This window comes from Pleurodeles waltl, chromosome 10 (assembly GCF_031143425.1).
Source record: "Pleurodeles waltl isolate 20211129_DDA chromosome 10, aPleWal1.hap1.20221129, whole genome shotgun sequence".
Lineage (NCBI taxonomy): Eukaryota > Metazoa > Chordata > Amphibia > Caudata > Salamandridae > Pleurodeles > Pleurodeles waltl.
In genome coordinates, this window is record NC_090449.1 from 993,588,849 (window position 1) to 993,601,013 (window position 12,165).

The window sequence follows — 12,165 nt, forward strand, 5'->3', positions numbered from 1 at the left end:
CCACATCCTGCAACCCCAGACAATTAGGTGCCCCCTTGATTAGATTAGGAGAGGGCAGGAGAGGGGTGTGTTTATGATTTTTAGCCACACCAGTGGGTGGGCTCAGCCAGATGTAACCTCCAAAAATCAGATTCATCCATGTTGGATTTTTAGAAACTGTTGTCTTCTGGGATGGATTTTTGCCACACTTCCCAGGAAGTGGTCATCACAGGGGGACGACCCTGTCCCTGATTGGAGAACCAGGGCGCCCCTGCTTTTCACCCTGGAGCAAGGATAAAACTGGCAGACCTGCACCCACGCCTCAGATCCCCACCAACTTTCAAGAAGAAGGAACTTAAGGAGAAGAAGGACTGCCCTGCTGGACCCCTGGCCTGCACCTGGAACCTGCACTCAGAAGGACTGCACCAGCTGCACACTTGGGCTTCACCACAAGAAGGACTTTGCCTGGCTTCAACTGGTTCAAGGAGGGACTCCCTGTTTGCTACAGGTGAAAAATTGCTAACCAGAGTCCCCTGCACCAACTCCTGAAGAAAGCGACCAGCTGACCACTGTCCAGTGGCCAAAAAGGAGTTTGCGCAAGGTGCATTCTGGGAGTTGAAGTCCGCACCCCCCAAGGACCATCACAGAACTTCTGGACCCTTGGGGTGAGCTGTGGACCCCAAAAGAACCTTAAAAGAACATCTGGGTGAAGCCCCAGAAGTTTGGAAAAGATTTGAGAATTTTTGGAAAAAAGCTCCAGAGAGGGACCGACCCGCCGCGGAAATTCTAGCCGGCTTGCCTCAACCGCGACCCGGCCTGACTTCGTGGTTCGTCCCGGTAAAGAAAAACATCCAAAAAAGAGACTAAGTCCGAACGTAAAAAGTTGACCGGGACCTCCCAGCCATCGTATCCGAGAAGGGCTCCATGGACGTCGGATCAAGATCCAGGTTTACCCCGGTCGAAGGATTTTCATCTCGAAAAAACGACTAAGTCCGAAGGTAAAAGACTCCACCGAGGAAACCCACATCGCGTATCCGGACAAGGGCTCCAGGAGGTCGGATTCAACTGGCAGGTTCGTCCCGGTGAAGAAAAACTTCAAAATAAAGACTAAGTCAGAAGGTAACTTTTTAACCGAGGCCTCCCGCGACCTGTAGCCGAGCAGGGCTCCATCGCGGTCGGCCTGAAAGTTTGACTTTGCCCCGGTCGAGGTGCAACCAGATGACCCGATTGGCGCTTTTTGTTTCTAAGCGCTAGAAAAGTAATAATTCTTTAAAAAATCATATCTCCGGTTCCCCTGAACCAATTTTAATCGTTTTTGTGTCATTTTAAAGATAAAAATATAAACTATTTTTATAAATTGGTTTTGGATTTTTAAACTGTTTCCTGTGTTTTATTTAATTACTGTTTTCGTGATATTTGAATGCTTTACACTTTGTCTCCTAAGTTAAGCCTTGACGCTCGTTGCCAAGCTACCAAGGGTTGAGCTGGGATTAATTTACTGAGACCTAACTGTACCTATGTGGAGGTTAGTGGCTTGTTGCTAGGTGTAGGTACCTACCTGCCCTACCAATAACCCATTTTCCAACATAATTGGAAGCAGCGACGGGATCCTGTACTTGTGTTCAATATCACGTTACAGTTTTAGGTAAAACAAATTAAAAATCCTTTAAATTGTCCTAGTGCAAAAATTGTTTTTAATTTTTAATTTGGATTAGTTTCAATTATTGAATTTTTGTAATTTTTCTAAATTCTTATTTCCAATTTTTGCAAAAAGTTTTTGTTGACACAAAACTAGGGAACCATGGAGCTTGATCTGGCTAGCCTACCCACACTGACAGTAGTCCAGCTTAGGGGGTTGTGTATTGAAAGAGGGTTGCCTGCAACCACTGATCTCAGGAAGCAAATCCTGATTACATCCCTGACAGCATGGGCTGAGGCCCAAGAGGTAGAGTCAGAAGAAGCTCCAGAGGAGGGAGAAAGAAGGGAGGATGCAAGCTCTAACCACTCAGGGGAGGGAAGGCATCTGAGCCTAAGTGAGGATGAGGAAGAACGGTCCTCAGTAAATACAGTCACTAGGGGCAGACCCAAAGCTAGTGGTGGGAAGGGGGTCCTTTCAGGAGGAGAGAACCCATCCATCAGAGAAAGAGAGCTGGAGGCCCAGCTAGCATACATAGCTTTGGAAGCAGAGAAGCTGGCCCTAGAAAAGAAAAAGTGGGCATACAAAGAGAAAAGAGATGGAAGCAGCGATAAAGAAGCTGAGGTGTCCATGGGTGGGGGAGTTTGCCCCAGATTACCCAAGGGGGTAGTTCCTGCTTATGTAGAGGGGGATGACATAGATAAGTGGCTAGGGGCCTTTGAGAGGGCACTCCAAATGAGAAGGGTTAGGCCTCAATACTGGGGTTCCCTTTTGTGGGAGTTGGTCCCCAACTCAGGGAGGGATAGGCTTCTGACCTTAAGGGGGGAGGAGGCAGATTCATACCCTAGTATGAAGAAGTGCTTAGCCAAGAAGTTTGGTCTGACCCCAGAGCAATATAGAATGAAGTTCAGGGACACCCAGAAGGTCAGTACCCAGTCTTGGGTTGACTTTGTGGACATTTCAATAAAGGTACTAGAGGGCTGGATTATTGGTAACAAAGTAGATACTTATGAGGGGTTATACAATCTGATCATGAGAGAGCACATCTTGACCAATTGTATCCAAGAAAGGTTACGCCAGCATCTAGTGGACTCTAAGCAGACCAACCCTAGAGAGCTAGGGGAGGCAGCTGATGAGTGGTTGAGAATCAGGGTGGTTGTCAAGTCCCAGGGGGGAGACTCCAAGAAGGGGGGGACAGGTCCCCAAAAACCTAAGGAGGGAGGTGGTAAGCCCACCACAGAGACTCCCTCTGTACCCCAGAACCCTAAGAAGGAGGAGAGTAAATCCCACTCCCACTCTGACAAGCAGAGACAGGGAGACCCAGGGTTAAAAAAAACTCTTGGACAGTAGGGCTTGCTTTGACTGTCAGCAGACAGGTCACTTCAGAGGAGATGCAGCCTGTCCAAGGAAGGTGGTTAGCACTGGGCTGTCCAGTGTAGCCATAGAGGAGGATTCCTGAGATGATGAAGTCCTCCTAGCATTGTGCTGGGAGACAGGACCAGATGGTAAGCTGGTGATCCCTAAGGGTGGGAGTAGGCACTTCCACCACATTCAAGTGAATGGGATTCCTACCACTGGCCTGAGAGACACCTGTGCCAGTCAGACTATAGTGAGTGACCGGTTAGTGACCCCAGACATGTATGTCCCAGGAAAGACAAAGAAAGTCAGGATAGCCACAGGAGAGGTCACCTCCAAACCTGTAGCCATAGTGCCCCTAGAGAGGGAGGGTATCCTTGACTGGATTAGGGTGGTAGTCAGTGCTGACCTTCCCCTAGATTGTATCCTGGGCAATGACCTCCCAGAGGTGAGTCTGGTCACAGATGGGGTGGTCGCCCAGGGCGCCCCCCCAACCCAAAGTACTGGGGAGTCAGTCCCTACAGTTAGGAGACAGGGGTCCCCAAGAAAAGGAAAGAAGAAAAGGAAGGGTAGGCCACTCTTAAAGAGAGTTCCAGGGAGCCAAAGGCCTTCTGCCCCAGTAGGGGGGGAGCCCAGAGTTGGCACTGGTGAGGCCTCACCTGACCCAAAGGAAGTCCTGAGTAGTCAGGCAGCTGTCCAGATGCAAGGTGTTGCCCCTGCACTGACAGAAGGGAGAGTGGAAGGAGGGTGTCTGCCACAGGAGTTGGTAGCCCCCCACTCTAGACAGCAAGAGGGGTGCCAGGACCCCAAAGAAGCCCCTAAAGCAGCTCAGCCACCTGTCAGTGGAGAGCTTAGGGTGTGGTTCTGGGTACCGACAGCTGTCAGTAGCCTCTGCTGGGTGCTAGCCTTCCTGGCAGCAATGTACTTGGCCTGGGAGGCAGACCCCAGGGCCAATAGCAAAGTAGGCCCCCTGACCCTATTGGTCATGGTGGGGTTGCTCAAGTGTTGGGTGACCTCTTTGGGTAAGCTAGGTGTTGCCCTAGCAAAGTTTGGAGTAGGGGAGGTGGGCACCTCACTACCCAAGTTGGCAGAGAGAAAGGAGGAAGACCCCCCTAGAGGAAAGTTTCAGTTTGAGTTGGGTCCTTTTACTGTTGGGATGGCTTCACTACCCATAGGGAGTGACCCTGACAGGAGGATATAAGGCAGAGTAGGCCCTGTAAAGGGACAGCCAGTTTTCTTCACTGTCTTCCTCGTCTAACAAGCCAGGAAGACTCTCCCAGGGTTGGGCTGAGTCTCCTGGGCGTGTGGGCTGGGGGGGGGTTGTGTGAGAAAACAGGGCTGATTGCAGAGGCCCCATAACTTTTTGCCCCCATTTTCCTCTTTTTGCTGGTGTTTTCCTGACTTTGATGGTGCCCTGGGTACTGCTAACCAGTCCCAGGGCCTCTGCTCTGTGTAAAATGGATATGCAAATTAGGCTAATTATAATTGGCTAAGTTAACCTACCTATAAGTCCCTAGTATATGGTAGGGCATGTAGGTTTAGGGAACACAGCATAGGTGGTGCACACCTAGGTGCACTGCTGAGGTGCCCAGTGTCATTTTAAAGGCAGGCCTGCCTTGCTGGCTGCTTTTAAATTAAAATTATATGCAAATTCGACTTTGGAATTAAAGGTACTTCCAAAGTCTTAAACTACCTTATTTTTACATATAAGTCACCCCTAAGGTGTGCCCTATGTGCCCCTAGGGCTGGGTGCCATGTATCTATAAGCAGGGACTTTATAAAAATAGATTTATAAGCCCTGGTGAGGTAAAAACAGCCAAATTCGTTTTTCCATCATTGAAGTAAATGGCCTTCATAGGCTAGAATGGGCAGACTTTATTTTAAATTTTAAAGTCTCCTTAAATGTTGCATACCAAGAATTTGGTATCAAATTAATTGTTGTAATAAATCCTACAACTTCCAGTTGTTGGATTTAATATAACTTGTTCAGGTAAAAAGTTTAGACTTTACCTAAAAAGTTGCCAATTTCAGCTCTGCATTGTTTTTGCTGCTGTGCTCTGATTGGCCAGCCTGCAGCAGCTTCTGCCAGGCTACCTTGATGAGGTGTGAAGTGGCCTGACTTCACACAAAGGAATGTGCTTGGGGGAGAGAATCTCCCCTCAGCAGATGGTGAGGCAGGAAGGGGGAGGGCTGCCAAACTGGTCTTCAAAGGCAGAGAAGGACATTTGCAGCACCCAGCAACACCCCCACATCCTGCAACCCCAGAGAATTAGGTGCCCCCTTGATTAGATTAGGAGAGGGCAGGAGAGGGGTGTGTTTATGATTTTTAGCCACACCAGTGGGTGGGCTCAGCCAGATGTAACCTCCAAAAATCAGATTCATCCATGTTGGATTTTTAGAAACTGTTGCCTTCTGGGATGGATTTTTGCCACACTTCCCAGGAAGTGGTCATCACAGGGGGACGACCCTGTCCCTGATTGGAGAACCAGGGCCCCCCTGCTTTTCACCCTGGAGCAAGGATAAAACTGGCAGACCTGCACCCACGCCTCAGATCCCCACCAACTTTCAAGAAGAAGGAACTTAAGGAGAAGAAGGACTGCCCTGCTGGACCCCTGGCCTGCACCTGGAACCTGCACTCAGAAGGACTGCACCAGCTGCACACTTGGGCTTCACCACAAGAAGGACTTTGCCTGGCTTCAACTGGTTCAAGGAGGGACTCCCTGTTTGCTACAGGTGAAAAATTGCTAACCAGAGTCCCCTGCACCAACTCCTGAAGAAAGCGACCAGCTGACCACTGTCCAGTGGCCAAAAAGGAGTTTGCGCCAGGTGCATTCTGGGAGTTGAAGTCCGCACCCCCCAAGGACCATCACAGAACTTCTGGACCCTTGGGGTGAGCTGTGGACCCCAAAAGAACCTTAAAAGAACATCTGGGTGAAGCCCCAGAAGTTTAGAAAAGATTTGAGAATTTTTGGAAAAAAGCTCCAGAGAGGGACCGACCCGCCGCGGAAATTCTAGCCGGCTTGCCTCAACCGCGACCCGGCCTGACTTCGTGGTTCGTCCCGGTAAAGAAAAACATCCAAAAAAGAGACTAAGTCCGAACGTAAAAAGTTGACCGGGACCTCCCAGCCATCGTATCCGAGAAGGGCTCCATGGACGTCGGATCAAGATCCAGGTTTACCCCGGTCGAAGGATTTTCATCTCGAAAAAACGACTAAGTCCGAAGGTAAAAGACTCCAACGAGGAAACAAACATCGCGTATCTGGCCAAGGGCTCCAGGAGGTCGGATTCAACTGGCAGGTTCGTCCCGGTGAAGAAAAACTTCAAAATAAAGACTAAGTCAGAAGGTAACTTTTTAACCGAGGCCTCCCGCGACCTGTAGCTGAGCAGGGCTCCATCGCTTTCGGCCTGAAAGTTTGACTTTGCCCCGGTCGAGGTGCAACCAGATGACCCGATTGGCGCTTTTTGTTTCTAAGCGCTAGAAAAGTAATAATTCTTTAAAAATTCATATCTCCGGTTCCCCTGAACCGATTTTAATCGTTTTTGTGTCATTTTAAAGATTTTTAAACTGTTTCCTGTGTTTTATTTAATTACTGTTTTGTGATATTTGAATGCTTTACACTTTGGGGGTCATTCCAATGTTGGAGGCCGCCCGCCAGAATTCCCCCATCCGAAATACCGCGCCGCGGTCAAAAGACAGCAGCGGGTATTACAAGTTTTCCCCTGGGCTGGCGGGCGGTTGCTGAAAAACCGCCCGCCAGCCCAGGGGAAAACGACCTTCCCACGAGGATGCCGGCTCGTAATCGAGCCGGCGGAGTGGGAAGGTGCGACGGGTGCAGTGGCACCCGTCGCGTATTTCAGTGTCTGCAAGGCAGACAGTGAAATACTTTGCGGGGCCCTCTTACGGGGGCCCCTGCCGTGCCCATGCCATTGGCATGGGCACGGCAGGGGCCCCCAGGGGCCCCGCGACCCCCCTACCGCCATCCTGTTCATGGCGGCTTTCCCGCCATGAACAGGATGGCGGTAGGGGGGGTCGGAATCCTCATGGCTGCGGAGCGTGCTCCGCAGCCATGGAGGATTCACACGAGCAGCGGAAAGTCGGCGGGAGACCGTTGACTTTCCGCTTCTGACCGCGGCTGAACCGCCGCGGTCAGAATGATCGTTGGAGCACCGCCAGCCTGTTGGCGGTGCTCCCGTGGTCGGTGGCCCTGGCGGCCACCGGCCGCCAGGGTCAGAATGACCCTCTTTGTCTCCTAAGTTAAGCCTTGACGCTCGTTGCCAAGCTACCAAGGGTTGAGCTGGGATTAATTTACTGAGACCTAACTGTACCTATGTGGAGGTTAGTGGCTTGTTGCTAGGTGTAGGTACCTACCTGCCCTACCAATAACCCATTTTCCAACACATGGCAAAAGGAAAAGTTGGTCAGTCAAACAAACAGACCTATATGAGGCTGCGTCAGCACTCCTGGCCTTCAATTCCCAAGCTCAGAGGGCAAAAAAACAAGCATAGACCTTTTTCTTGTCGTGGAGTTTAAATCCAAGCCCTATATCCATGAAGAAGGCAGTGAAGTGCAAGGCAGACAGCAACAGCAGCAGCACAAATGCCCCTAACAAAAGCACCAAGATGACAGAGGCACATAAGTGAACATAGACTAGGGGCCATATTTATACTTTTTGACGCAAAACTGCAGCGGCGCAGTTTTGCGTAAAAAACATTACTGCCAGCAAACGCCATTTTGGTGCGCCGTGCGGGTGTCAAATTTATACTTTGACGCATGGCGGCGCAAACCACAGGTGTAAGTGATTTTTTTTTTACGCACACCGCAGCTTCAAGTCGTAAAGCAAAACGACATTAACGCAGCGGAAATGACTGTGAGCCGATTTATGACCCCGGAAACCGATTTTTGATGCAATAGCGTCAAAATTCCCCGCGAACACAGCCATTTCAGCAGAGGAGAGCCAAAATGGATCCCAGATGCCTGTATAGACCCCAGGAAGATGACAACAGACCAGGAACCAGTCAGGAGGACCCACACAAGAACCAGGACACTTTTAAGAAGAAAAGAAAGTGTTGCTACAGTGCTGAGGAACAGGAAATTCTGGTTAAAGAGGTGACGGAACACCAGCACCAACTGTTTGTTACCTCAAAGTTGCCAATCAGGAGGAGAGAGGCAATTTGGCAACAAATTGTTGACAAGATTAACACTGCGGCAGAAGTACGCAGAACAGTCATCGAGTGCAAGAAACGCTGGCATGACTTCAAGCGCAGGACAAAGGAAAAGTTGTCCAGGAACAGGAAGGCAGCACTGCAGACTGAAGGTGGGAGTCCAGCACACCAGGTGGCCCTGGACCACATGGAGGAGATGGTCACAGCCGTCATCCCTGAGGAGATCGTCACAGGGATTCAAGGACAGGACAGAGCAGACTACCAGGAAACAACACACATGTAGGTTAAGTCATATGGGGAATTAAAATGCACTAATGTCAACTACATCCGGGGGGGGGATACGGACCACAAAATGCATGGAAGTCATCATATCCATGGAGTGGCATGGGTAAAGGGGCATGGCATGGGGGCATGGCCTGCACATAGAGAAGCTGGGGCTCACCATAACACTACACCAACAACAGTCCCATGGGGGCATGCTGCCATGCCAGCGATGGAGCAAAGGTAAAGCCACGCCAGGAGGGAAGGGCACAACGTCAAACTGACATCCTGTCACACGTTAGCCACTATACCCCTACAATAACTAGGGCCCAATTAACAACCTCTAGTCATACCGACAACTGGAATGTAACAGTGACAACAGTTGCCACTACCACCTCCGCTCTGTGTACAGCTCAAGTAGCCAACGACAGTAACGTCCCCAGGGACCATACACACCTAAATTACAGGGTTGAGGATGACAACTTCAATAATCCCCTGAAACAAGACAAAGGCTCCAGTCCTGTCAATTGTGAATGCCCATAGTTGTCGCAAACATCAGCCAATGTCATCCACATTAGGAGCTACACAGCACTAATGTCACACCCATGCTGTATATGTCAGGGCCCATCCTGTGCCTGGGTCACAGTGCAACATCCCAAATGTAATACTGCTCAGGCAACAGCATTGTGGGGAGGACACATGTAATTGGTCACTGACATACACCTGCACAGTCAGAGGAGGAAATAGAACACTGCTACGACTATCAGGGCAATCCAATATACCACACATTCCCTAACATCAGTTGTACACATTACCAATGCCAACATCCATATCGTGCCATAACAATGCTATGCATGCAATACGCTACATGTCAACTACATATAAGTGGATGTGAAAGATCAGAGACTGGGGCAGGTCCAGATTGTTAAGTGTGCTGCTAGTGCCATCAGAGCACCTATAGCCAGTGAAAGGTCTCATCATGAGAATGGATGTAGACGGAGGCCTGAGTAGGACAAGAAGGTGGCAATTCACTATTTGGCCTAAAACAAGACTAGAGGAGATTATGCTGACAAGTCCAATAACTTAATACTGTACATGTGACATGCAGGTGGGCCATAGGCCTGGGAGAATGCCCATCTGAAAGACTGGAGCAATGAACAGGAAACAAGATCACAATGTGAAATCATCACAAGGCAGGCATGTCACATCACAAATGCCACAACACACACACACTAATTGTACCCCATTTCATTTCAGAGGACGATGGATCTCCTGCGGACATGCCTGTCCCGGAATACCCTGATGACATGGATGACGAGCTGACAAACATTCCCCAGCAGACCATCCAAGATGTCCTTGGAACCCTCCAGACCCCACCTTCAGTCACAAGGAGGAGCACAGAACAAGCAGCTATCGCAGAGGATCCACCCACCACCCCAATTGTAAGACCTGCCAGCTCCAATACAGCTGAGGACTCAGACGACACAGGCACCAGCTTTGAGAGAACTGTAGTTGGAGTACAGCTGGAGCTGGCCAAGGAGGTGCAGGTGGGGATGCAAACTATGGCAGCCAGCCTAGAGGGGGTGCGTACGTGCATGATGTCATCTGCAGATCAGGCATCAGCTATGCAAGCCCTAACATCCATCCTGCAAGGACTACAAGAAACTGTCAAGGAATTCACCACTTAGTAAGGGAGTTGCCACAACACCTCGCATCCCAAACCTTCCACTGCATGCACGAATGCAATCATGACCCCCTCAGGGCCTACCTGGCTGCCTACTATCGTGATGTGGCTGCTATTCTTAAGAATCAGCAGATCCTCCTTGCAGCAGTACTGCCCTTAAGACCTTCACAGGTAGCAGTGACCGGGATGTCTGACTCCACGTCTTCTAACACTGAGGTGTGTGTTGCCCCTTCACAACCACCACCACCAAGGACAACACACACATCAGAAGAAGAAGACATCGAACAGATCACCTTCACACGGAAAAGTACCTGGAAGCACTAGTCCCTGCCACATGGCCAACTATTACCAAGGTCCTGCGCTTCGTAACATGCCAGTCTTACACCAACTCAACTCAATGACTGTTCTGCAAACCACTGTTAATCTTGTCATCCTGCCCAGTGATTGTCTCTCACTTACTCATTGACAAATCCTGTCCCTCTGCACTGTCTGACACATCACCCCAGCATGTCAAAAGCATTTTCCTTTACCACTTGTGTAGGATCACAATGGAAGATGTCACTATAATGGACTCACAGTCATGGGCAATGTAAACTTACAGAATACTTTTGCTTAATGTAATTTGGTGCCGCCTTTGTGTCAGACAGCAACACAAAATAGGAGCCAATCATGTCTATATACAGTAGGTCACATTTGTCAGTGAAGTATAGATTTACTAAAATATTGGCAACCTTTGTTGACGCAATAGCTAGACTGACTTTAGAAACACTACATGATGCACAAAATGAGTGCTGGTTTCACGTCAATTGATGATAACAATGTTGCCCAGACATGTTTCATGTGTGTCTGGTGAGTGTGTAAGGAAAGCGTTTTTGGAAGTTCTATGAATGTTAGGGATTATTGTGGTCCTTCATCTTTTTGGATACATGTCAGATCTGTATTTGAAAACATCGGGAAACTGTGTAAGGTGCCCTAAGCTAACATCTTACACTGGTATTTGGCGTTTGTTGTGCCACATTCCAATTAGGGATGGCAGTGCACATGGGTTAATATCTCTGTGTTTGGTGCAAATCACCATTGCTGGGCCACATCAAATGAAGAAACTGTAACAACATGAGGGCTTAGAAACGTCCCTGCCCCTCTGTACATTGTACCTATGTGTCATAAATGTGTCATGGCCACATAGGCTGTTTGACTGGTAATGCAGTCCTCAAGTAACCAGGCTTTGGATGTCTCTCTTGGATGCACATGATGAGACGATTACACACCATTATTATTTCTGCTCACTAATGAAAGAGCATGTTTGCCACCACTTGATAGTTAGGGCCACTGCATGTGTGCAGATATGTGTGTAATTGTCACAGGAGACCCATGCTATGTACATGTTAGCCGTGATATATCAGATGCAGTATCATCATGTCTGAATGGCTTTCATTACTTATTTCATTTTACACATTGTTTTTGTCTTTGGAATTGTTGGTCAGTGCACAGATTTTGAGCACATTTCTTCCTTCCATGCCTTACAGGTGGACCGGCACCCTACACTGTGGGAGAGGTGGCTACATTTGAGGACCCCGACCACTCCAGTAAGTGTTGATATGTCTGTTATGTTTTATGTTTGCTGGTGATGTGTGATGGACTCCTGTGTGTTGAACACAGAGCAAGGTGTGATGCGCTGGTCAATCATTTGTCTTGTTCCATGAGTGGGATTTCAGTTTCTCACCATTTTAGAGTTGGCCAATGCTTATCCTATTGTATTATCTAGGGATTGTAGGTCATTCCTGTAGGCCCCGCAATGAGAACTGGGGTGAGTCATGTGGATAACACTTGTATCAACAAGAGTCACACTGGAACTCATCTCAGATTTAGTCTGCCTGTCAGACCCACATTCTCCCAGATTGGGACTGCAAATCGCTTTCCAACAGACTTCTGCTTCCCTATTCACCAAAGTACTTATTAAAATGTAGGTATAACTTCCTAGCAGCATGTAGTTCCACATGTAGTGCTACAAGTATGTGGTACTTGAGTGCAATGGCCTAGGTGTGCATGCAAATCATGATCATGGGTGTTCTTGCAACTCTGTGTC